This window comes from Centruroides sculpturatus, unplaced genomic scaffold, assembly GCF_000671375.1.
Source record: "Centruroides sculpturatus isolate CEXI.00-Female unplaced genomic scaffold, Cexi_2.0 scaffold47, whole genome shotgun sequence".
NCBI classification, from domain to species: domain Eukaryota; kingdom Metazoa; phylum Arthropoda; class Arachnida; order Scorpiones; family Buthidae; genus Centruroides; species Centruroides sculpturatus.
Genome location: NW_019384385.1, coordinates 60,276 through 87,321, shown reverse-complemented (window position 1 = coordinate 87,321; position 27,046 = coordinate 60,276). Strand labels below are relative to the sequence as shown.

Here is a 27,046-nt window from a genome sequence, read left to right as displayed (position 1 = left end):
CAATACAATAGCTGTGATTATTATTTTGAAAAGTTTATGCTAGGCTTAACATTGACGAAAATTCAACACGAAGTGACACGCAACGTAGAAAAATTTCAACATGGGATAGGTTAATATATTTTTTCATACATAGTCGGTTATTCGAAAAATAAGTTATCCGAACAACCTGTCCCCAATTGATTCGGATAAACGACGCTCTACTGTACATTGAACGGTTTTGTACTTGTTTTTCTAAGAAAAACACCTGCGGCCATATTTTTGTCTTTTCAGAGATATTAACATGAGATTAAGCTTGTCTTCTGGGGACAATGGCAATTATGGTCACTTGAAACAAACTTGTCTGTAGTGTTGATTATACTTGTATGGTTATCTGTATACACAACAGAACACAGAATTACTTATATCAAAAGTACAAAGTACCAAATTATAGAGCATGTGGTTTTGACACAATGTTTTTTTTTTTTTTTACCTAGTTTGTTGTAAAACTGAGTGAGAGGGCACAAGTTGTCAAGAAATCTTTCAAACTTCCTGTTTTGAGTGTGAGCATAGTTGAATGTGACAGTAGTAGTCTGTGTTTGAAAGCAGAAAATGTAATTCCCAACACATCTTTAAAAAATGTCACTTTATAAAAGGACTGGCAACTACTGTGTGGCGGTAGGGTGCAGTATGTGCAATGGAATTACAAAAATGTGTAATATTAATAGCAGCAAGTGATAAGTCTGTAATGATATGACTCTCACAAAGCGAAACCATGCATGAATGAGAAATAGAATCTCTCTTCTCTCTCACAGGATAGAAAATCTCACCCTTGCAAGTCATCTGATATTGGCTTATTGTGATTGACATTCTTGCTTTAAACTGCACATATGTGAAGAAAGCATATTTAATAGATATATATCAAATATGTGCTTTCTTCAATTTATATGGGCAAGAAGGCAATGATTAATGTTTCCATACAGAGAAATTAATTCAATCAGTGATTAAAAAATCATCAAAATAGAAATTATAAAGTTTATCATTGCTCCATTTTTTTCCTACTCTTTTGAATGTAAGAACGCCGATTGAGGGGGAAAATCTTTTATTTCCCTACCGTCGGGATGGTCTAAGGTCTACGCGTATGTGGGTGGCGGTTTTTAAAGGCAGCAAAGACAAGTATTTTACAAAGGTAAACTGTTTATTCCGGATGATAATGCTTACATAAAGTCTCTTGTTGGCAAGATCCTTAAGTTCAGAACTTTGGGTTGTCTTCGTAAGTTGGTTTCGGTGTCGATCTGGTCCTACGCTGGAGGGGCCCCATGACTGCATCGAGTGAGAAGTTCGAGATATGAAGTGACAGCGCACAAAAGATGAAAGGAAGCACGACAGCTGTCGACAAACGAACACAACAGGTAGTCTAGGTGGAAAAGTCTTAGAGGAAGTCCCGTTGTCCTTGAATTTTGCGTTTTTATAGAGTTTTTGCGATCGGCTTCTTACTAATTGGATAGACCTTACATCACCATTTTCCAATTGGTCATCCACCTGTCTCCAGGTGTAAATGGAGCTTCGTAAAGTTTGCGGGAAAGGTCAGCTGGAGATGGTTTATCCGACACCATCTTTTCGAATCTGATAGTGTTTAATTGTTGATTATGACACCTATGCTTTTGATATTTTTTTTTCTAGTTTCGTTTTGCTTTCTAAACTGCGTCTTAACTTTAATATTTTAAATTTTCTTCTTTTATATCTAAAATTTTGTTTTTCCCGTTATTCTCTATGAGCACTGACTTCAAAGTCTGGTATCGCCGATTCGATACTTATATAATTTGCTTTCTTGACAATTGAACTTAACAAACTTATTTTTCTTTCTTATATCTTTTTTTACTTTTGCAGGGGCTATTTCCGGGGCCTCACATGAATGAAAAACAATTTATGTCATTGAATAGCAATGCAAGAAACAGCAAAAAAAGCGAGAATTGTCATAATCTGAAGTCATCACAGTTGCTCTCTTGCTAACACGTCTCACTGGAAATTTCACTTTCTTGCATCTATGTGGTGATGAAACATTTTTAAACATTGTCCTGGCTGTACTTTCCTTTTAGTGTACCATGCCACATGTTTTACTGCATACCACCATATTTTGTGTACTTTTTCAATTACTAAATAATTACAACAGTCAAACAATTTGTAATTTTTAATAATAATTTTGTCATCCATAAGAAATGTTTTTTATGATAAAAATGAGTAAGTAATTTAAAAAGTAAAATGAAATCTTAGAGCTGTCTATCTTTGTCAGACAAAATTATACTCAATCCAGTTTTTTTTCCACTTAATGCATGCAGAACATAATCATTATGATCATGATACACTAAGATTTGTTGAAGTTCACGAATTATTATTTGATTTTTAACAATTTCTTCCTGAAATTTCTTTTTGTCCACAACTTTAGGGCACCCTACCCTATACATTTTGTATCCTTTAGTTCAAAATTTTCCAAACAAAACTTTCAAAACCACATTTGACATCTACGACATTTAGGAGCATCTTCCCCGTACACTAAATGTATTTTTTACTATTTATATAGCATTGTATCCTTTATGAAACTTAAAAAGTATACATAATATGTCTGATATGCATTTTATCAGACATTCCAGTTTCATTTTACATGAACAAAATGTGAAGTAAAGTTTTAAAATTATCTTCTAAACAAAGGCACAATATCACATTAGCAATAATGTATTAAATTTCACAATTATTGTGATTAAACTACATAATTATTGGAAATCATCCTCAGCAGGAAAATAGCAAATTCACCAATACCTTATTTGCCAAGAAAAACATATCTATGTTAAATAAAGACATTAATTAAAGGCACATTAATTAAAATTTCTGCCTCAGATATAAAGGGATTGCTGCAATTAATTTTGTGCATTAATCAAATCCTGCATACCTGTATATTGAAACTGTTCTATGAACGCAAAATGCTTTCAAATTTCACATTTCGTTTAATTTATTTTATTCAGTTTCATGGATGTTATATTTATTACAGATTTGTTTGTTGGAGATAGCTGAACTAAAATGGTTAAACTTTAATAAACACATTTCTGTTTTAATAGATTTAAATGTGCTCTAAATAAATTTTATTAACATAAGAAAATGGAAAGTATTAAAAACTTGCTTTGAAATAATTTATTTGGTATATATTTTAATTTATATTCCAAAATTTAATCTTAGTGTATGAACATTAATCCCTCTTAAAAATGAAAATATATATTATGAAAGAAAAGTTGCACCAGTATTTTTTGATTTCTTAAAAATATTATTTTGTTTTTTTAAAATTGATTTTAAGTATTTGTTTACATCTGCTTATTATTATTATATTGAAATAATTTCAGATGATGAGACAGATGGGAGGGTTAGGTGGTGGAGGAACAGATTTGGGAGATTTGGTAAGTAAAAACACACAATTTTTCTTAATTAAAATTTAAAAAATAATTTTGTTTATACAATTTTTATATTTTAAAGGATGGTGAACCAGACAGTGATGATGATGGTAAGATGAACATTTAAAATTTTTTGGAATATGTGCAATTTAATAGAAATAATTTTAATTTTATTATATTAAAATACATGAGACCAATTCAATAATTTTACCATTTTTGCAGTTCATATCATTACGATATAGCTTGTATTAATCAATTTTTAAATCCTTTATTGAAAAATTTTTTGTTCACATTTATAAAGGTTTTTATATTCTTGTAATAATGTTTTTTAATTATAAAAATAAATTCTAAAATTTTTAACATTTCAAAATTTAGCAATTTTTCGTGAAAAGTAGTGCTTTTTTTTCTTTAAAAAATATTTGATCAAATACAAGTTAATCTGTATTATAACAAATTTGATTCATGCCATGTTAAATGTGTATGATTATTATAACATCAACCACTATATTACATTGTTGGTTTAATTTGACCTTGTATCATTTGGTGAAAGATGATTAATTGATATGTTGTATATTTACTGTAATATAGAGTTGATGAAAAAGTTTTACTTTTTTTTTTTTTACATAAGATGTTGCTAGTAGTGATTAATGGCAATTTATAGTCAATTGTTTTTGTTAGTTTTGCTATGATGTTATGTAACAGATATTACAAAGAAAAGTTTTGTTATTACACTCAAGGTTTTTGAGTTAAAAATGGAGGATCTTAAGTTGCGTTTTAGTCATCTTATATTTTTCTACTTCAGTAAAAAGAAAAACTTTACAACTATACAAAAAAAAAAAAGCCCTTTACTGCTTATGGGGAAGCTACTATTAGTGTCATGTATGTCAAGAGTGGAGAAACAAAATGAAGAATTTATTATAATGTAAATGCACATTTAGCAAAATTCCTGCTTTAACAGTGTTTGGAACAATAAATAAGTAATAGTAGATATTATCAGCAGAAGCAAATACAAAGTAGAAAATTGAAATTGTTCATCTGTTAATAATTTCAAAATGTAGAATTTCATTAAGAAATAGTATATTGGTGAATGTGTGTTAGTTTTCAGTTTTACATTAAAAATTGCAAATCACATGTGAAATTAAAATGTGAGTGTAAAAAATATGGTAGATTTTAAATGGTTATCTGTTAATAGATCACAGAATTTAAGCTTTTAATAATTTGGATGCAATTACTGTAAGCATAAAATTTTACTAATAATATACTTAATTTATATTATACTAAGATATTTGAAGATATTAAATACAGGGTAATTTTGCAATTATTTCTAAAATAGTTGTACCCAGCAAAAATATTTGCTGTTAAATTACAAATAAATAAGAAAAAGGAGCAAATAAATTTATTTACATAAAATTTATTAATATAAAACTTATAAAATTTTTCAGTATAAAACATTTTCTTGTGTATACTGAAAATATACAAGAGTTAACAGGATATGTAGCTGCAAGGGGATTTCTTACATCAATCTGTGTATATGGATATTATGGAGATGAAAACTTAAATATTTTAGTTAGATATTTTTTAATTTTATGATTAAAATATAAATCTTTTAGATAGTTTTCAGATCTTATAGCCATCCTAAAACAATTGCTCCCTATATTAGGTCAGGGTGATTATATTCTTTTATCCAATGGAAAGAATTTTTATTCAGTTTGTTGATCAGAGAAAAATAATCAAATAAAACGTTGTCTTATTAATGATAAATTAATGAAAACTACTAAGCGTTTTAAAAATTTATATTATATGCATGTAAACAAAACTTATAATATTTTTCTACTTTTGTCTCTGTAAAGATGTATTTTAGAAATTGGATAAGCATTTTAAAAGAAAAGTAATTAGTATATCCATTGGCACCTTTAAATATATATATGACTGTAGAATTAATTTATAGGATATATGGAAAACTTTTAATACATTAGCTGGTAAATCAGTTTTAATTTTGGAAAGATAGCCCAGATAGAGGGCTGGGAACACTTGAGAAAAGACAATGCTAAGTTTGGGGTCAAAGTTCAAAGAAGGGTTACAAAGTTGGAGGGAGATGTTAAGTTTTGGCACAAAGTCGGAGAAGGTTATGAAGTGCTGTGACAATGTTGTATGTATACTTAGCGAAAGTTGTAAGTGAATAAAATATTTTGTTGTTCCATTGTCTTGGTTAGTAGAAAAAACTTTCCACTTATGTAATTAATGTGCAGAGCTTACAAATTTTTAGATGATATATTTTATACATAATGTTGTTATAATCATGGCCATTAGCATGATTCATTGTTAACAAAATTGTTTGGATTGTTTTCAGCTTTCACATTTCTAGATATTTTAAATAAGTTTTTAACTGATATTACATTTGAGGTCCATCTATACAAAAATATATTTTGTGCATAGAATAAGTTTCAAATGAATAGTGCATAGTCATTTGGAATAATAATAAAATTGAGAAGTTCCAGAATGTAACATTGGATGCAAGCCAAAATTACAAGTTAGATTGTATAATTTGTTATAAAAGTTAAGTTACATGCTATATCTAAATGCATTCAGAAAATAATACTCTATCAAATTTAGATTTGATATCATATCACTCTTGATTTGTATGGGAAAAAAATGTCAAATCTAAAAATGAAATATCTCTAGGGTATTAACAAGTAATATTATAAACTTTATATCCAATTTTGAGCAATTTTTCAAGGCAAACAAACCAAATAAAAATGAATACTAGACATTTATTTTAACTTTTTCCAAATATTCCATTTTCAACAATTCCAAATGCATTTTGCTAGTTTTAACAGGCCTCATCAGTGGATACATTCATTCACCAACTGTTGTTCCTTTATACTGGTATGACTAGATGCATGCTGGGACAAAATAGTCCAGTTTACTTGTTAATACTATAGAGATATTTTATTTTTAGATTTAACATTTTTAAAGAAGTATAATACCTCATTGCTTTTAATTTGAATTTATATTTACAATGTTAGTTTTATTTAAGACTTTCTGGAGTTTGAAGAAGTGCTTGCAAATGCCTCTGCAGACAGGAGTTTTTAGGTATTTTCAAAAAAATATTAAATAACCAATAATAGTTGTCATGATATTTTGGGATTTGTTACTTTATACGTAAGTTAATGTGAAACAATTAAAACAGTAATTGTTAAAGAAAAAAATGTTTAGAAAATTAGCATAAAATGTCTTTTTAATATAAAAAAAAAGTCATGTGTTGGATCACACCAACTAGGATAAAGTTTCAAACATTTTAGTTGGCATTTACTTTGGGACTGCCATAAGCTTTTAGATATTAAAGCATAATTTGCTTTTGTGTGGAGGAATTCAACGCATTTTACATGGAGAATAACAGACTTCCCAATAGTCTGTAAATTTACTTTGTGTAGACTACATATGAGTCTAAAGCCATTCGGATGATAAAATAACATGTAAAACTGTAAATCTATAACAACCTTTGTTTTTTAAAGGAAAATTGGCTTGACAAACAAGATCATCTGTAAACTAGATAGTGTTAACAATAGAATGCCTTGAAATTAATCATAATTGTTTGAAAATTTTAATTATATTTTATCCCATTTAAAGTGAAAATTATGTTCAAAAGATTGTTTTATATGAGAATCAAGTTGTAATTATTGATCACTAATGAATAAAAAAAGTATGCAGTGGGTTGTATTTAACACACACATTTTAATCTCACCANTCATCATGGCTTTTGAAATATTTTAAAGAAATGCCCTAATTTAAAATAGTTTTATTTCATCTTAATTGATTAAAGTTTGTTTTTTGAATGTTTCAGATTGTAAATTGTTTAAATACTTTTACATAATTTATCAAATTTTGTTAAGTTGGCAGTTTTCCAAACTTAATTTGAACACTTTCAGAAAAATGTTTAAATGATGTAATGAACATGAAAATGTAGAATATAACATTAATAAACATTAATTCAAAATGATTTTTTTGTTATAAAATTTTCTTACCTGAAGTTTTGTTTGGTTCATTATATTTTCTGTTTTTGCAAAATTAAAAATAATAAATTTTATTATTTTTAATTTTGATGTTTGTAAGTTACATATAAACTTTACATATTTTAATATTTAATGTGTTTAAACTAGTTTAAATAAAATATATCCAAGCATTTTATAGCCCCCAAAAGAAATCTTTAATAATTGATTTGAACTTTAAATATGTAGTACTAGTATGCATTTTTGTTTTAGTTTGCTTCATTACAGGCATAGCTGATATGAAATTAAACTATCTCACAAAAAATTAAGATTAGGATCAAATTTAAAATACCAGATCCATTTTAACAATAACATGAATCAGTTTTTTAAATTATAACATCTGTTTCTTCTAATCTACTTTACCAATCATAAGGAAATTATGAGAACTGTAAAAGCCGTTAACTTTATGTTAATTTTATATTTTGATAAGCAATCAGAATTCCAAATGATGAATTTTCAGAAAATATTATTTGAATTATATTTTTAATATTAAAAAGTTATTCCTTAAACTGCTCTGTGCTAAATAATAATAAGATTTAATTATAATAATTGATATGAATTTTGTTTAAATGGTTTTGACTGCTGAAATATCAATAGAGAAGTTGCGGCTGAAGTTCTCATCTCTAAAACCTGAATGTCAAACATTGAGTGCTGCCATCTTGTAATCCTAGATGTTTGACAATGGTTTTTGGAATGTCATTGGAATCATGCTCAACATTCCAAACATCAATGTCAAACTTGTAGGCTTACAAGATGGCAGCACTCAACATTTGATGTACACATTTTAGAGATGAAAACTTCGGCCACAACCACTCTATAGTTCCTTCTTAGACTTAACAAATATCAAAAATGTTTTTATGAACTTGGTCAGCCCGGTTATATACTGATACTATTAATATTTATTTGACTTAATTTGTTTCTATGAGAAATCAAGTTGTAAAACAAATCATTTAAGGCTACATAACATATGCATAATCTAAATTGATAATGAACTAAAATAACTAATGTAAAAAGTGGGAATATGATGAAAATTTGGAGAAAACAAGATCACTTTCAAACTAAATGTCCATATTGCCTGATCTTGAAAAGTTGTGCTGGAAAGCAAAACATGATTTGTACTAAGTTTTGGCTGTATTAAAATAATTTATTGTTAATTTAAAATCTTTGCTAGGGCGCCTCTAGTGCCCGTTTTTGGCATACCGTTATGCGGGCAGATGGGTACCCATTCAATGGGTTATATATATAGATTTTTTAAGTGACCCACATCCAGAAATTACGTTAGTTCATATCCAGAGAACATGAAGGCCCAGGTGGTCATAAATCAGTGACTAATCACCCAGTAATCAATGAAATGTTGGCACAAAGGTTGCTGTATATTGCATTTCTTTTGAGGAATCACAAGCCAACATATTGGGTGATTGGTCTGGCCAAGGGGTATCCCCAAGACAAGAAATAATTTGATGCTGAAACGTTCTTAAAGTATCCTTGGATTGCTGTGTGGTATGTGCTCAGCTCAGTCTTGTTGAAAATAAACCCTTGCAGGTCAGTGTCCAGGTCTCATAATGCTATAAACATATACTTGATCAACATCTGCACATACCTTTCTGATTCAACTAAGTGTACAGCCATTTTCATTCTCAAAATATAAGCGCTAATTACTCCAAAAGAAGATATTCTGTATCATACAGTAACTCTAACTGAAGAGGTTTCTCATGCAGTTGGCAAGGGTTACTGTTATTTCAGTATCTCATACTTTGTTTATTCACACTGCCTGGTAATTCAAAATATATGTCCTGACATTATCAGTCATCAAATGACATCTGGTTCTGCATTAGGGTTAGAAGTTGCCCACAGAAAGCTTTCCTTGCAACAAAATCTGTCAACAACTCCACCACCATCCAGATTTTGTGCACTTGATAATTAAGTTTGAATGCAAAACCTGACATACTGCCCTCTCTGATAGTTTGTGTCAATGCATGTTTGCATTGATTGTTTGGCTTTGATTGATAGCACTTCTCACGTGCTCCATGTTCTCTGGTGTCTGCACAGATTTTCGTTTCTTCCCAGTTTCTTGTCTAATGCAGAAGTTGTAGTGTGGAACTTTTTTACCAAGTTTGTGATGGTTGGCGATCAGATATCCTTCCATGTCTACCAATATGGAAGTGTTGCCTAAATACTCACTGTATCATGACAGTAGACTTGCCATTTTTTGATATCTCAATAGTGAATGTGCAGTGTGCAGCCAATCATTGTGCCATGCTTACTGATATGAGATCTCTTGATAAACAGGTTTGTGCACATTGTGTACCCACTCCAAGACCATATAAGTATTGAATAAGTCAAAATGGTAGGTGAACACTTGTATACCTTGGCTATTTAGCAAATGGCTTGTATATATAGTATATGTCTCTTATTGTCAAAATTGTTTTCTGTTTTTAATGTATTTAATATATATTAAAGAAGCTCCTGGCAATTTTTAATTCAGTAGAATTTGCTTAACATAAAAATTTGAGTAATTTTTTTAATGCAATTATTTTATAAAACTAATGTATTTTTAATATTGACAAGTTATCGATGATGATTTTAATCAAAATAACCTATAAACTACTATTATACTTGGAATATATATATTTTCAGTTAAACTAAATTGTTTTATGATGTTTCAGATTAAAGAACAAAAAGGGTTCCTTGAAGTTTATTATTAAAAAACAGTTCACAGTTATATATATATTTGCCAATCCTTTGTGAACTAGTCAGTTATAAGACTGCTTTTGTAACTAAAACTGTAATAAACTTTGCTATTATTTGTAAGAAGAATATACAGTTCACAATTTTTTATTTACAGAAGTTTTTTCAAGTCTTCAAAAGTATCATTTGTAAAAAAAAAAAAATTTAAGAACTTAATTGAATATTTGATTTGTGTTATCATCATGGCTTTCGAAATATTTTAAAGAAATGCCCTAATTTAAAATAGTTTTATTTCATCTTAATTGATTAAAGTTTGTTTTTTGAATGTTTCAGATTGTAAATTGTTTAAATACTTTTACATAATTTATCAAATTTTGTTAAGTTGGCAGTTTTCCAAACTTAATTTGAACACTTTCAGAAAAATGTTTAAATGATGTAATGAACATGAAAATGTAGAATATAACATTAATAAACATTAATTCAAAATGATTTTTTTGTTATAAAATTTTCTTACCTGAAGTTTTGTTTGGTTCATTATATTTTCTGTTTTTGCAAAATTAAAAATAATAAATTTTATTATTTTTAATTTTGATGTTTGTAAGTTACATATAAACTTTACATATTTTAATATTTAATGTGTTTAAACTAGTTTAAATAAAATATATCCAAGCATTTTATAGCCCCCAAAAGAAATCTTTAATAATTGATTTGAACTTTAAATATGTAGTACTAGTATGCATTTTTGTTTTAGTTTGCTTCATTACAGGCATAGCTGATATGAAATTAAACTATCTCACAAAAAATTAAGATTAGGATCAAATTTAAAATACCAGATCCATTTTAACAATAACATGAATCAGTTTTTTAAATTATAACATCTGTTTCTTCTAATCTACTTTACCAATCATAAGGAAATTATGAGAACTGTAAAAGCCGTTAACTTTATGTTAATTTTATATTTTGATAAGCAATCAGAATTCCAAATGATGAATTTTCAGAAAATATTATTTGAATTATATTTTTAATATTAAAAAGTTATTCCTTAAACTGCTCTGTGCTAAATAATAATAAGATTTAATTATAATAATTGATATGAATTTTGTTTAAATGGTTTTGACTGCTGAAATATCAATAGAGAAGTTGCGGCTGAAGTTCTCATCTCTAAAACCTGAATGTCAAACATTGAGTGCTGCCATCTTGTAATCCTAGATGTTTGACAATGGTTTTTGGAATGTCATTGGAATCATGCTCAACATTCCAAACATCAATGTCAAACTTGTAGGCTTACAAGATGGCAGCACTCAACATTTGATGTACACATTTTAGAGATGAAAACTTCGGCCACAACCACTCTATAGTTCCTTCTTAGACTTAACAAATATCAAAAATGTTTTTATGAACTTGGTCAGCCCGGTTATATACTGATACTATTAATATTTATTTGACTTAATTTGTTTCTATGAGAAATCAAGTTGTAAAACAAATCATTTAAGGCTACATAACATATGCATAATCTAAATTGATAATGAACTAAAATAACTAATGTAAAAAGTGGGAATATGATGAAAATTTGGAGAAAACAAGATCACTTTCAAACTAAATGTCCATATTGCCTGATCTTGAAAAGTTGTGCTGGAAAGCAAAACATGATTTGTACTAAGTTTTGGCTGTATTAATTTCACACTTAACTAATAGTGCCATAAAGAAAATATTGCATGTTAGTATAATCTGTATGCCTTGTTATTTAAGATTACTATTCTGGTTGATGCACCTTTGCCTTTATTCTGGAAGTATGAAATCTTGCAATAGAACCTTTGTATTAGAAATCCTGTGCTTTGTTGTGTGCATTTCAACTATCTACACAATGAAAAACAGATTTCATAGTTTTCATAATGCTGGCTTTCATTTTCCTATTTAGGAAATCAAATACAGTGGGTGATGGGTTAATGAACATAATCTGTTCCAAGACCATGTTTGCTATCTGAATTGTTTGTTAACTGATTATCAATTTACCATAGATTTTTGTGGGAATTTGATTAATTTGTTCTGGAGATCCCAAAAAATATTATACAAAAATTATATACTTTCTTACTATGTTTATATGTAATAACAAACTAAAAGCAATCTGTTTTTTCATGGATGGAACATTTGTTTTTTATGTGATTTTTGTTACTTCTTTATCTGCTTGAGTCTTTTGATTATATCTTTCTTAGCTAAGATAAATCTACTGTAGACCTATTAGTCATCTGCCTACAATATCAGACATCTGCCCCACTCTACCTTGACTATTATCTCTTGTTAGTTTCTGTAGTGAACACAGTTCTTGATATTCCACTCTTTTTAGACCCCATAATAATAATGGTTTTTTAAATAAAGTTCAGAAAAGCACTTAAAAAAATTCAGAGAACAGAAATTAACTAGTGCAAAAAAAGTTATGTATACAACTGTGAAATTCTCTTTCCATAAACCATGTATAGATACCATTAAAATATAGTTTTACAAATCTTAAATGCAGCATCTCATCATGTGTTTGTTGTCCGAACATAAAAATCTTTCACGGAAGTGTTCATTGTCAGATTTGTTTGCAGTCCAAACTGTTCGTTAACTGATCACCCACTGTATGTGATCTGAAGATGTCAGATCACTTTTATATATACTTCAGGGCCTAGGTAATTTGACTTAGATAAATTTTCCCTTGAAGATTTTCACATCACCTCTATAATCATTCTAATATCAGTTATATCATGAATGGAATATACTGAAAATGAATAGAAGAGAACTAAAGGTATGCTTATGTGTGTTTGGTGGTTTTGAAAAACTTTCAATGGCAGGCAAATATTTCTGCAGTGCATGGGATTTTCACCACCTCTAAAGATTCTCTTGGTGTCTTTATACAAACAAAAAGCTTTTTCAATGCGTTCATAATAGCAGTTTAAAATCATCATCAACTTGTCCCATTACATATCATGTATCTGTTTTCAAACATACAGTATGACCTGCAGGTTAGGTTAGCTGCATGCTTTCTTGTTCTCTCATTAAGCAAATGTCAGTAGCAGGAGATCTCATCCAAAATGCCTCATCTTGCTTTTGCACTTCTTTCAAAATCTGGATCATTCACTACAATTTGATCACTGATTTTGGTTTATTACCAAACTTTCACTAAGGAAATCTGTAGCAAGTTCTTTGGGTTCTTCATTTTCAGAATCACTGTTGCCGATCTGCCAGTTCTTGAAGATGGTTTATTGGTAAGGTTTTCACTAGAAACCTGCAGTAACTCCTCAACATCCTGCTCATCTACACCACCTAGTCCTACTGTATTGATTAGATTGACAGTTTGGTCAGTGAAAGGATGCTCATCTAGTTGAGAATCCTTGGATAACCTTCAGCCATATCTTCTTCCACACTCCATTCATCAGTTGACATTGCCTACAGCATCCATGATATTATATTTTTTCCATAATTGCATCAAACATAGATTTAGGGGAAGTACAGTGCTACGATGAATTGCCACCTTTTGCTGATTGGTTTGTGTTTGCGAATAATCGTATTATACGAATTGATGAAATGTCACAATAAATTGAGCTTTTTTAAAGGCTTTGAGCAGACCACGTTATATAGAATCAGGGTTAATTGAGGAAGTGCTAAACAAGGTCTTACTGTATTATTAGTTTCAAAGGCTGTACTAAATTAGTTTTATAAAAAAAAAAATTCTTTCTTTTGTAAGATCAGATGAATTTTTTTTGCTAATATAACAAAGAGATTGTAATAAGTATTTAACCGTCAAATTTCTTAATATGTTAATTTGGAGGAATTGTAAGTTTATCATTTTATTTCAAAAATCAACTATGCGTGAATGTTAATTCTGTAATTAAAAAAGGACTTAAATTGTAATTGATAGCAAATACTGCAGTTCATTAACTGACCTGTATTATTTGCTTAGTGAAAGGTCACACACAATGCTCAATATTTTGGCAAATTATGATTCCTTTCCTTGTCGTGACTGTGGCCAGGCAAGTGATCTCTACTCCTAAAATCATGTATTATAAGGAAGCCGGACTTGCAAATACTTGGCCCATACTTTCCGAGACTTTTTTAGGGGCTACTATTAGTGCTATCTGGTAATTTCCATCTGAAAAAGTTCTTGTAACCATTGTCAAAATGTAAATATAATTTGAATCAAGTTATCTGATCTCCATTATGTTACTGTTTTTTGTGTGTGTGTGTGTATTGTGATCAAATTTTGTTTTAAAGTCAGTTTATTAGCTACTGAAGCTTGAAAATGATGGAAGAGACTTATTAGCAGTCAAAAACAAAGTACAGTAGAGCATTGATTATCCAAATGTTGATCAACCGAAACATCAATTAACTGAAATCTTCCCAGTCGGCAAATTTAAATTCCCACTAGTGTTGTGGTGCTGCAATCTTTGGCTATGTCTTGGGCTACTCGAATATTATTTTTGTTGGTGTGCATGTTTTAGCTGGCAGCACTGGCACGACCATGAGAGGATACTTAAGGACTTGTCAGGATTTGAACGAATTTCAACATGGGATAGATTAATATATTTTTTTGTACATAATCTGTTATCTGAAAAATCAATTTTCCAAATAACCCCAGTCCCCAATTCATTTGGATAATCAATGCTCTACAGTATTGATTATCTGGTGACCTCTGGAATTTTAGTAAATGGGCTAAAGTCATTCTACTTTCACATCTAAACATGTAAATATGGCATCAGTATGAAATTTTCATTGATATTGCTCAGCTCTTGGTTTTGTAATTATATAAATGAAAATACATGAAAGAAATATCAATATTTGAAGCCTAATATAGTTCTTACCCAAAAGGTTTTGCTTAGCACAGAGAAAAAAAGAGTGCATTAAAATAGAAAAAAAAAATGGAACTGTTTACCACCTTTAATGTGTGTCAAATTATCTACAAAAGTTATATCACTTATATTTACTATTAATTCCATTCTAAACATCAACATACCTTGTAAACAATCAAGTATTCAAATGTCAGAACAATGTAATATTCCACATTCAGAACTATTTTAAAGCTAGATGCTGCCATCTGTAGGAGTTTTTTAATGCCAATATTAAAGATCATTGATTTGAACCATGTCTCTTGTTATGCCAAATTTCATGAAGACAGGCAATAGAGGAGGATGAGTACAATGGTCACCTAAATTAAACAGACAGTATTGCCACTGTCACAGAATTAGTTAAAAATGATTGAAAATTGTAGTTCTCCACATTTTCACTGAGGATTTGTAAAAAAAAAACTTTGTTCATACAGTATTTCATTTATCTTGCATGCTGTAGATAAGGTGACTAGATAGCCCTGATTTACAGGGACTGTTGCCAGTTTTGCCTATTTTTAATATTTGAATCAATCTTTGAATAGAGTATTTCTGTTAAAATGTCAATATATTATAATATCACCAATTTATAGATCAATAAATAAATGAAATTTGTTTATTGATTAGTTTTAAATCCCATTTTCACTGATTCTGAAATGCATCCTTGGTTGGATTGTAAACGTTACAGTCAGCCTTCTGTAGGAGCAATAATAGTATGGCAGTTTTTGGCTCAAAAACAAGTCATAACATTAGATCACTTACACACTACTCATTCACTTCTCATTCGAGGCTACTTTTTAATTTTAAAATTAAAATTACAGTTTGAAGGCCAAAGAATCTGACAATTCTGAAATTGAAACTGATGTAACAACCAAAGACTGTTATAGAAGAGTTTTCAATGTTGAAGCAGCAATTGGAAAAAAGCTTAACAGAATGAACCATAATCTCCCACTTGGCATTTTTTAACTTAAATGCCAAGTGGGAGAATAACAACTTTCTTGAACAAACATAAAAAAGACATACTAAAAAAAGCCAAAATTTAGGTTTTTGATCTAACTTAAATCATACAGAGATACATTAATTGAATATGTAGGCTTTCGTTGTATTTGGAAATGCATTTTGGGTTCTATTTATCTCTTTGGTCTTTATTTTATTTTTTTATTATTTCTTTTTTTTTTTTTACAGATCTTATCAAAACAAAAATCAATATTAAATTACTTCACGCACATACGCAGTTTATCTAAATTATTTACAAAAAATTTTTACTTGGCATATGATTATTCAACACAGATTAGTATTCAAACTGGCAATTAAACTGGATATATTAAGAAACTTTCATAAAATAAATAAATATAACAACAAAAAATTAAACAACATAAATTGCCATATACATGTATATGGATAAAAGTACAATAAACTAGTTGTGTTTAAAAAGGTGAAATTAAAAGGTTTTAAACAACCATAAAAACATAAAACAGCACTGTGTGAGAATCAACAAAATTGACATTATTACAACATCGTGTATTATAAATGGAAGTGATCTTTAATGGACTGTACCAATTATTTAGTAGTGGTTGCCAGATCTCACTAATGGATATACCTTTATTTAAATGCATTGTATTTTCTGTTACGAATGTTTAGAAATTATTAAAATATAGTTTCCTTTTAATAATAATTTTTTCCTTTTTGAGAATTTTATCATCATCTAGTGAGACATTGCAATCTTTCCAATTCAGCAATGCATGGCAACTGCTGAATTGATTTAATTATATTTTATTGTGCATAAATGTTCTTTTATTTTAGTTTTTAATGCTCTTCCAGTTTCACCTATGTACTGATATTTTGGTTGGCAACTGCAAGAAATTCTGTATATAACATTATTTTGTAGCATCATATCAGTTTCTTGGTAAATGATTTCATTAGTTTTTAACATATTTTTATTATTATTAAATACAGGAACAAGAATAATAATGTGTGGTTTTAATAACTGTGGGAATGTAACAGCTTTTTATAGATCATTTGAACATGTAATGTATTTTTCTGTATTACTGTTATTTAGCCATTGTTCTATTACTTTATATGAATAATCATTCAATTTCTATAAATGTGTTCAGTTTTTCTATTTTGCTCTGCCTGACTACTGTATGTGTTTTAATTTTTGAGAATGATAGTCTACATATTTAATGTATCTCTGTGTAATTGAAGTTACTAAAAAAAAAAAGCCAAATTTAAGCTTAGTAAATCAAAAACTAATAATGGAAATGATTAACCAGAGACATACATCAATTATAAAGTTTTGAAACTATTCTGCTAAGCATAATGAGAGAGATCTCATCATAGAGCATGGTAGCACTATAGTAAAGCTCAGCCACATCCGTAATGTTAGTGCTAATTTTGATCCTTAACATCTGCACAACCAATGAACTTATTTAGATGAAATTTACACTATTTAGTGTCTATGATGAGTACTATGGACATCTTAAATTTTGAATAAATTTGGTTAATTATTGGTTCATTTTGGATTTAAGCAATCTAGGAGTATGCACGTGTTTAATAGCTCTTTTGAAGGTTTTAACATATTGGTCAATTAGCTATCAAGTGAAAACAGCATTTCATGTGATTTCACCTGTAATTATTTTTGATCTATTAATTAATACAAACCTAATGATTTAAAAATAAGAGTATAAAATAATATCCTATATTTTATATTTTGGGATATAGTCAATAAGTTACCAGATGGCATGACTTACTGCACTCTATCATATGATTATCTAGTAAATATAGAAATATCATGAAAACTATGAAGAAGTTATTATGACTGAAAAATACTTGAAATTCCATTTAAAAAAAAAAACTGGTGGAACCAGGTTGAAAAGTAAAGCTCAATGAAAATGTCTAAAGGAAAGTTGTGACAAGAATACTTGAAGCAGATCTGACAGTAAGATTCAACATGGAAATAAAGTGCACTTTATACAGACTACAACTACAGGAAGTTTTGGATAAAAAATGTCACCAAAATCAGGAAATAAGCATCACAGAAAAAGACTTTGAGCTTTATTATACCCATAAAAATTACTGGAACCAGCCAAATCATTGTACAATAATTTGGCTGGTTCCAGTAGATTTTTATGGGTATAATAAAGCTGTCATAAGACTTCCTGAAGCTTCTTCTCACACATTTGGAAGTGCTGTATTAATTAAGTGATATTACTGGCATGTTATTTTCCATTGTATCAGATAGCAGTTCAAGCCATCTAGCATCAATATCATCTTCATCTATCCATTTTACATATTTTAGTTTACAAAGCTCATTTTATATAATAATGAATTGAATTAAATAATTATAACTATGTGTTGCTGATTCATTATCTCTTCTGTTCAACATTGCTTCTGCTAATAGATTTCCTGTTACTATGATTCTTCATGCACATGATGTCTTGTCTATTAAGGCCACAGCAAACTCAAAGCAAACTGGTTGAAGGCAACATCAAATGAAATTTGTTCAGTTGTCGCCTGGTTGACTGTTGGTTGCCTCGTCATCAACTCAGCATCACTCTACATCATACCTTTTGATGGAAAGTAGGTGTCTGTTCTTTGTCACATTCAATGTCTCTGATCCAAGAAGTTGGGTTTTTTGGGTGATGATCAACAATGCTCATGCACATTTGAAAGTTTGCAAGAAAAGAGCATGCACCATGGGCCACAAAGATGATGTGCATTTGTGCAATGATCTTTTCACATTTTGGCCATGTCTTCACTATGCTGGGATTATGAAACAAAAAGCTGTCTGATAGATTTTCAAAGATGTAAGAATATAAATTATTTCAATAATTTTATTGAAATTTATATAAATCTATCAGTCCCCAATTTAATTTGTTGATTATTTGGGTAAAATTTAATAAACAAACAGAAGTAGCTAACATTGACAAATCACAGGTCGTTGCCATTTTACAAAACAAACTACCAAGTAATAGTTCATAGAGGAGTGGGCAAAATGTTCATTGGTTCTGTAGAATTACATAATGATTGATATCACAAGTGGTGACATTGCCATATTGTTAAAGGAAAACTCGTGACTATAGAAATTGCCTCTGATGTCATGTTGAAAGCAGTGGCATTGCCCAGTTTGTAGTGGGCTTAACACTTTTTCAACAAATAGTGGATATATTACAATTTGAAACAATTATTTTAAGAAAAGACTGGGCTATGTGACCAGATCCATACTCCTTACTCTCTTCTAATTGGAATAAGTGGTTTGTGAAAGTTTTTTCATGAGTATAGATGTTGTAATCTAATCTTTGCAATATCAAAATGTGCAATCAAATAGCAAATTTTTCCAAGACAGAAAGGCTCAATTTATTAAATGGGCTTACCTAAGATTTACACGTATCTGATAAATCAAAAGTTTTTGACAACAGATTGTCAGAGTTCATTTTAATTCTACTAAAAAATATCCAGGCCCAAAATGGCAAAATTTTTAGTAAGGCTACCATCCTCTTGCTCAGTTTTTAAAATAAATTTCAGCAATCAAGCTGACTTCTTAGAACTTTTCATGAATACAGGCATACCTCGACTTACGTCGTTTCGAGTTATGTCGTTCCCGATTATACGTCGTTTGTCAAAAAAGTATATGGAAAAATAAAAATCAAGTTTAAGTCATTTTATTCGACTTTACGTCTGTCCGCCACAAATATTGAAGTCGTAATATGACTAGAAAAACGTTTAAAGCACATAATATCATATTAAAATATATACAAGTATGTACTGTATTTACAGTACACGCATTCGTAAATTTAGATTACTTTTTTTGTACTATATTAAAAACTAAAATTTATTTGTTTGTAAGCTTAAAATAGATTTTTATTAACCATATATTATTAAAAATGCATTAATAAATAAAATACAGAACCGGGAATGGTAATTTACGGTTTAGCCTAGTGATAAGTAGATTCAGAGACAAGTAAATTCGACTTACGTCGTTCTCCTGGAACCAATTACCGACGTAAGGCGAGGTATACCTGTATATTTATTACATAAACCATTCTCAGCCTAAAATATATAACTATTATTAGGATGAAGAAGTAATTTTGTAGAATTATAAGTAAATTTAAGATTTTAAAAAGTTTGTTGCATTGAATGTAGAGCAGAGAGATTGCAGGCACAAGAGATCATTTGAAAAAAAAGGTTTGATAGAACAGATGTTTAGTTTTGGAATATTTGAATCAAACAACTTATATTGTCACCAGTTTCAAAGAGAAAGATAAAATAATTTTTGTCAGGACATAGTGGGTTTGAAACAGTTTGGATGCTGTATGCCAAATGTTCTATTCTGCCAGTGTTTGAGATAGAATGGTTGTCTTGTATGTGTATTTTCTTGTACTTATTGTGGAACTAAATAAATGTGTGTTGTATTTTCATCATCAGTGACTAAATTCAATTTTTTTTAAGTAACTACAATCAATTAACAGTCAGTATATAGTGTATTTTCTTAAACATTAGGATTCAAAGATGCTGTTAAAATAAACCCTGGGCTGAAAAGCATGGGAAACATGTTGACTGTATAGGGTAAGGTGTTTAATTAAAATTCTCTTTCCTCATATTGTCTAAGAGTTGTTCTATTCTAAGGTTCACAGAAATATTTTTTGAAATAAAATTATAAATATTAAATGTTGAGCATGGAAAAAGTCACGATCAAGTTTATAAGTCAAAAGAGCTTATCAGTCAAAGGGTAATTAGGAAAACTGGTTCTAACTCCATCTCCAAAAGAGACTGCAAGTTTGAATGAGAAACATAGTTAAAATCTTGATTGCAACAATGACATCAAAGTGCAGACAAAAAAAAAAATGTAAATGACAATGTAATTGGAAGATGCTGAATTGGATTAACTATGAAAATAGTAATTTTTGCTGTTGCAGCTGTAATCCATAAATACAGTCAATAAATGGTTTTGATAGTTTGGAAAATATATGAGTAAGACACTACTGTTAGTTTATACCCACTCATCTGTTGCAAGGTTCAAATAAACAAACCCCTAGGGCAAGGGTAGTGAACCTATTTGAGTCTGCATGCAAAAGTTTTAGACTTCGAATAACAATATTTAAATAAATTAAACAAATATACTTTAATTACAATAAATGTAGAAAAGCTGACTGAAAAAGGATGATTAGGTAATAAATCAAAATCACAAGTTTGCCATCCCTGCCCCATGGTTTAATTGAAAAAATGTGTGTGTGTATATATATATATATACACATTTTTTCAATTGGATTAACTATGAAAATAGTAATTTCTGCTGTTGCAGCTACAGCTGCAATAGCAGAAAAGCTGTAGCTGCAACAGCTGCAGCTGACATATATATATATATATCAGCTAGAATAGTTATTTTCATAGGCCTGACTAGAATCAATGTTTACAAATACTCTTTAATATTGTGATTATATGGTAAATTTTCATTAAAATAATTATATCATTATATAAAGTTTAAACAACAATAAACTTTAAATATGTTTCAAGCAATAAAAACTTTGGAAGATTTTGGAATATTTTATTCACTTAAATACAGTTAGTCCTTGTTAATATATTTTCATCTAATGTAGTTTATTAAACATAGATAATATTAAACTACACAACATATTTTGAAGTAATGTGGTTTCAGTAATGGTACTTAATAGATGCTGCATGAGGTTTTCTTAACCTGCCCTCAAGCTAATTTTTAGCTTGACTTTAAACATTATAGCAAATAATTCATAACTGATAAAGTAATCTTTTTGAATAATTACAGTTAACTGATCTAATTTTTCAATGACGACAACAAAAATAGTTAGTGAGATTAATTCAGCACAACTAATAAGAACGTGAAGCATTTTCAAGTAATAGCAGTTATACAGTATTATGTGATTGCTGTCCTCTGAGTTAAACAAATGACAAGAATTAAAGGAATCTCAAATAAATAGGTGGAATCCAGGAACACATCAAATCATTATTACAGTATACAATATATATATATTTACAATATAAGCTTATAGATTTTTGCTCAACATGCCACTGAAGATGACAAAGTATCCACTGTAGTAACCTTTTTAAAATTGCTGACCCAGACAATAGGTTTGTTCCAACACAAGTCCCTGACTGGGTTGAATTTGAGTACCGCCCCTTCACTTCAAAATTCCGATGCCTGAGGCCAAGACTAATGTCAGATTCATACTGCATTGAATAGACTAGTGACTAGTATAATGTTGTTTGTTTAATTATTGTACGATGTAATGAATAAAATATCTAATTATTCTTAATATAATGTTTTACTATATTGTCCAGAAAATTGTTTTCTCCCAACAAAATATAAATTGTTACTAATCGCCCCTCAACATGGAAAAACGCCCACGTGGGGGCGATATTGCCCCCGTTGAGAAACACTGTATTAGACCATCCACAACACACAGGTTAATCATGCATAAGTTAATAAAAGAGATTTATTTATTAAAATATTTTTAATTTTTGACGTAATTTCCCTTTGGGTACTTCTGGATCTGCAAGTGTAAATAACTGTTTCTTCTAATACTATTTGGATTTAGATTATGAGAATTTATGTATTATAGTGTTCTTTATCTTAATGTGGATTGAGACAATGTTTGCTACTGCAAACTATGTGATTTAAATAATGAATGAGATTCATCCTAAAAAACAAAATTTGAGGTCATTTATATAGTATAGTCCAGGGATGGCAAACCTTTTTGAGTCTGCATGCAACATAGTAAGCATATTAAGCATACTTTTCTTTTAAAATGTTTATACGTGCAGAAGTTTTAGACTTCGAGTAACTATATTTAAATTTGGCCGAATGGCCGAGCGGTCAAAGTGGTAGCTTATCGCTCTTGTGGACCCAAGATTGACCACCTGGCTGTCCCATTGTGGGCTTTCTAAATAAAAAAGCCCTCTTAGTATCCACAGGGCAAAAAGAGTTTTAAAAAACTATATTTAAATAAATAATATGCTGTAATTAGAGTAAATGTAAAGAACCTGATTGAAAAAGATGATAAACCGAAATCATATAATTCGTTACGTGCCAGATGATTTCTTCAACATGCCACTTTGGGCATAGGTTTGCCACTTCTGGTATAGTCCATAGTGAGTTAGTGTGCTGGTGATGATAATAAATCAGGACGTTCTCTTAATAAAATTGAGCTTTGAACTTCAGATTAAAATTTACAAATTAAATTTTGTTTTTGAATAATACTCTTGGATTAATTAAAAATGTATTTGAAGTCTTTTCATGATTTTGAAAAAAAAGGAGACAAAACATTAAATATACCTATATTGAAAATCATACAGAGCTTGCTTAATTATTGAAATTTTTTAATGCTTTATTTTATGCAGGGCTCAATGAGTAAGTTGATGATGCTAACAAGCGGTCAAAAATGTTCAAAAGGAGAAAAAATAAAAATAATAAACTGAATGTAGTGAAGTTCTGTAAATGTAGTTTTAAGTTGTTTATAAATAGTTCATACAAAAGTGCCAGAGCTAGAAGTGTCCTCTATTGGCACTCTAGTGTTAATGATTATTAGATCACATCTGTTATTCTATTATCATCATATTTCAACTTGAACAAAATGCAAAAGTATTCATTCATTGCACAAATTCACAATATCTTTAATTATATACAAAATTAAACAAAAACTTATCAATAACTGATTTTTTTAAGGTGCAAAATTTATATACACGAATGTAAATTTTTCTAATGTGCAAAGTGATTTTAAATTTATCTGTTTATCATGATGTTATAAAATGGTCAATATTGAATTTGTAAGGAGAATTTAACAGTCAATATAAAATTTAAAAATTATAAATTCACTGTGTGTGTGTATATACAGGTATACCTCAAGTTACGTCGTTCTCAATTATACATCGCTTGTCAAAAAATATATGGAAAAATAAAAATCAAGTTTAAGTCATTTTATTTGACTTTACGTCCATCCGCCACAAATATTGAAGTCATAATATCGCAAGAAAAGCATTAAAGCGCATAAAATCATATTAAAATATGTATATTTACAGTAAATGTTAATATAATCATTATATATCCTAGAGAATGAAACATGAAAACATCTGTGTTTCTGTGTTATCGTCTTATTTAGCAGTCTTTAAGTGCTCAATATTGGTGTCTTTAGTGACAAGTAATTCAACTTACGTCGTTTTTCGACTTAAGTCGCCTCTCCTGGAACCAATTACCGACGTAAGGCGAGGTATACCTGTATTATGCTAAATCAAGATTGTTGTTGCTCATTTCATGAAATAGGCAAACATTTGCATAATTCCTGAAATCATAGTTGGTTATCAGTTTCACAAATTAGGAAAATTTTCTGCTTATTTAACAAAATGAGCAACATTCTAAAATGGCATACCATGTATCTCATTAGTTTTGAACTTGTGTATGTAAAAAGTAAATCAATAGATATTTGTCTTAAATGATGAAGTTCATCAAAATTTTGTGATATTGATAAATTTTGTAGTTATTTCCATTTCAATTGTTTTTAGCAGTGATGGCATCAGATGAAATGTTTCAATTTCCTTTCTATTTGTGGTTAAGGCTTCTGTTAGATTTTGATATCTGATCTTTTCCTTCATTTTTTGCTTCCAGGCCTCATATGCAATATATCTTTTTAGAAACTCTCTTTTATATGCTATGCTCAATTCATCTTAGTCATTCTGCTGTTATTTTTTCTGCCAAATTTTTTCTTAATCTCATTTTTTGAATTTTATAATTCTCAGCATTCTCCTCACCAATTCATTTCAGTAATCAATAATTATTTTTTATAAGAAAAAGTTATCAATGACTGATTTTCTTAAGATGCAATTCTAATGCTGATTGGATTCTCTCCAAAATGATAAGTTTTTAATTTTTTGGATTAATTTTGCTACTAAAACAAAGTGTATATTTCTGTCATTTTATTATATTTATTTTTTAAATACAGTACTATTTTGAAATAAATTTAGCATTATTGATTAATTTGGAGGTATTTTTACTTCCCCCCTATCTCTATTATTTAACATTAGTTCTTAAGTTATTTGAGAAAATATTAATACTGTTTATTTTTCTTTATCTTCTGATATATCATACAAACATTATAAAATTTGTAAAAACTTCATATGAAATATTTTCTTTTAGTTTATAATGATAAACTAAATTAAAATTAGAAATAAATTGTTTTTGATATTCTAAATTACTCAAATTATATAAATTAATATGGAAAAGTTGTCATTTAATATGGCTCTTGTATGTAAATAGAGGAAAGAAAAATAACCAGAGTTGAAATTGGAAACTTATAGAAATTTATAATGAACCTCATTTATAAAATAAAGAAATTTCAGTTGCTATTGTAAAATTACCATGATATAGTATGTTCCTGAAAAGAAAAAGAAAAATTGTATATTGTGAATAATCATAATAAAAATGTTACTCCAATTTATTGTTAAAAGAACTGTTAACATTTAAAAAATATTATATGAAATGTAAGCATAATTGAATAACATTCATTATAAAAGTATTGTAGCCTACATGCAATTATCAAGCAAATTTTAATCATCAAAATTTATTTGATATAAATTAATATCTAGTAAATTTTACAGTTTGAAATATTAAAATTATTGTGTTTATAAGGCCAAAAATATTATATTCACTTGTATATTTACTGTACATTAATTAATATTTGAAGATCTGATGCAATAAAATTAGATGAATAATTTTGTTGTAGATAAAGAAATGAAAGTTTTTTTTAAATAATATAATCAAAAATTTTTAGTTTTTAATAAATAAAATCATTTTTTATGAAGATTGAAATGTAATTAATAGGTAACTTCTTTCTGAAAAATACAGTTTTATTTAAAATCTCATGTATGTGAATATGGAGCAAATAAATAATAAACTGTAGGTAGAAGAGCATGCTTAAAATTATTTTATTATATATATATACAGTATATATTGATGACGAAGGATAAGATTGTATTCAAGGCCAAGTTGATTCTGAATAAAATATTAACTGTTTTTATATTGTTATTTCAATAATTGAAATACTATTTGCATCTGTTTTTCTGTAAAGCAGATTCATTTAACTTGTTCAAGTCATTGCTTGATATAATTAAAATTAAAAATTTTATACTTACGATACATATTTTAAAAAGTTTAATTTCATAAGTACAGAAAATTGATTTAACATTTAAATACTTGTGTTCAGAAATACATTTGTTGAAATTTGTATTATAAACAAGCAATATTTTCGTGTGTGTGTATATATATATATATAAACATATTTAACATTCAAAAATATATATATTTTTTTTTTTGCCGAAATTAGTCTAGAATATTTAATATTTCCAATTGAACTATAATATAACTGATCATAGTATTATATTACAAAGAAATCTATGTTAATTTAATAGGTTATGATCCAGAACCACCCACTGTAATACAATTTATATAAGTTTATAAGTTATAAACCAATTAATGATGATGGCACTTTATTGCATATCAATTTATAATAATAATAATTGTTTTGCAGGACTCCCAGATTTAGAGTGACAAGTGGAGAGAGATGTTTCCTGTCTATAAGTAGTGTGTTGTTGCACTAGAAGGGATCCAGCAGGGGCACTACTGTTAGCCATCAACAGTGGTAGATTTGACATCAAAACTCATAACTCCTACCCAGCTTAGTAATAGAAAATTTAATGGATCATTATCTTAAAGCAGAAGCTGTTTCTTGAATGTTGCTGTTTTTCTCAGCATTTTTATTTATATATAAAGTGTGCTTTTGTTTATATATTATATATATATAAAAAAAATTCCATTGAACATTATATAAAAACCATCATTTACCTGCATCTTGATAAAAAAAAAAAGTGAAAAATGTGAATATTGTGTATTATAGATTTGCCCCTGCTCGGTCACAATCTTTATGGTTATATTTGAGTTCTGTGAAAAACAAGCACTTAAATGTGGTTATGAAATTTTTGGAATAAAATTTGCCACTTTTGCTATTAAAAA

The 27,046-nt window shown here is 28.7% G+C and overlaps 1 long non-coding RNA gene across 1 annotated transcript; it reads left to right on the top strand.

Moving 5' to 3' along the window:
• Window positions 1-3,344: 3,344 nt before the first annotated feature.
• Window positions 3,345-27,046, top strand: LOC111618032. The gene is made up of 3 exons (XR_002755511.1): window positions 3,345-3,422; window positions 3,499-3,526; window positions 26,565-27,046. It is a non-coding gene; the product is annotated as an uncharacterized LOC111618032 (long non-coding RNA).